We start from the raw sequence: 1,665 nt of genomic DNA, 5'->3' as shown, positions 1-1,665 counted from the left end.
TCAAAAAAACTTTATAATATTGCTAAATATGGTATTTGAAATAACTATTTTAATATATTTATAAACTACGTATACTAACATATTAACAGTTGAAATATTAAATAAAACTTATAAGTTCTTAAAATAATAATTTTTAAATTTTGTCCAAAATTTTATTTATGAGGTGTTATTTATAGCTATTGCGATATGCTAGATATCTTAGCTTTGTCGCTACCCTGAAAACATTGTTTTAGTGGATTTGCAGTGGACTTTTATTGGCCATTTTTTGGTGGTTTATTGGAGGTCCACCAATTTCCACTACTTCTTACGATTACCTATTTCCGCTACTTTTTGCTATAACGAAATGTATATTGTACATTTTGTTATAGCAACAAGTAGCTATAGTCACATAGTAGTTATAGAATTGTCGTTGTGTTGTAGGTAGCGACAAAACTACAAGAGTTGCTACATATCGTAACTTTGCTGCTAGCTATTTTAGCATTTTAGCTAGTGATGTTGCTACGATATATCGGTAGCTAGTTATCAATATATCCTAACAACATCGCCAGCTAAATAGCTAAAATATGTAACCATCAACTAGATTTGTCGTTATATTGTAAATAGCTACATATCCACTATATGTAACAAAAGATGTATTGTACACGATATGTAACAAATTATAATGTACACGATATGTAATAAAAGATGTATTGTACACGATATGTAACAAAAGATGTATTGCTACAAGCTGCGATATCTAGATAGCAACATGTCATAATAAAATCGCAATATTACAAGTTCAGTTATCTTTGAACTATGACAAATTTTGAAATTATGACAAAGACTTAAATTTGTTAAAGTGGAAATTTCTTTATCTTTTCAAGAGGATAAAAAGACTTTCTGATACTTTCAAAACAAATCATTGTTTTTCATTGTCATTTCAATACATTGTCAAAAAAATCTTTCTGACAATGTATCCACACAATGTATACAAACAATATATCAACTTGTTCATAAGTAAAAATCGTACAAAAGTAATAGTTTATCGCTATATTTAAGCACTCTTTCTTTATCACTATTATCACTATTATTATATACAATTTATCACTATTCTTAAGCACTCTATATAATTATTATTTTAGTTTGCTTTTTTAACGGGCTTTTAAACTGAATCTGTGCTAACCAGGGAAGTCCCAAAGAGTTCGTAAATGGAGGGGTAGAGGTATTTTTTAATGCTGAGTATGGCCTAGAAAATATTTTTTTTTCTATCAAGATTTGAAAGAAAAAAAAGGGGGATTTAGATCTTAGGGGGATTAGACACCATCCATGTTCTCCCCTCCTTGGAACGCCTATGGTGACAACTTATATTAATAAGAAGTTTCACTTATGTTGCTACTTATTTTCAGGTTGCACTTTTTCTTTGATGTTTTCTTTTGTTTTTATTTTATTGCATAAAAATTATTTTTTTAAATATTCTTTTGTTTAAAGTACTCTTTGTATAATTCCGTGTACTTTTATACTTATAAAACAAATTTGAAAAGCGCACGTGCGTCATTATATATAAACACAGTTGTTTTTTAAATTTAACCGCGTAATGTAAATCACCAATCGTTTTTTTAAAGCTAAAAATACTTAACCAATGAGGATGTTTAATTTGAAATAGGGTTTGATTTCGAAAGTGTATAG

The 1,665-nt window shown here is 28.3% G+C and overlaps 1 protein-coding gene across 3 annotated transcripts in view; it reads left to right on the top strand.

The window, feature by feature from the left end:
* Positions 1 to 1,647: 1,647 nt before the first annotated feature.
* The window catches only part of LOC100203591 (uncharacterized), a 36,141-nt gene continuing 36,123 nt past the window's right edge, over positions 1,648 to 1,665 (top strand). For all 3 annotated transcript variants that reach the window (XM_065806241.1, XM_065806240.1, XM_065806242.1), the window contains exon 1: positions 1,648 to 1,665. This exon is cut by the window's right edge and continues 342 nt beyond it. The gene's annotated coding sequence lies outside the window, so the exon portion shown is untranslated.

This window comes from Hydra vulgaris, chromosome 09 (assembly GCF_038396675.1).
Source record: "Hydra vulgaris chromosome 09, alternate assembly HydraT2T_AEP".
Lineage (NCBI taxonomy): Eukaryota > Metazoa > Cnidaria > Hydrozoa > Anthoathecata > Hydridae > Hydra > Hydra vulgaris.
Note: the sequence above shows the minus strand (reverse complement) of the source record. Positions and strands in the feature narration are given on the sequence as shown.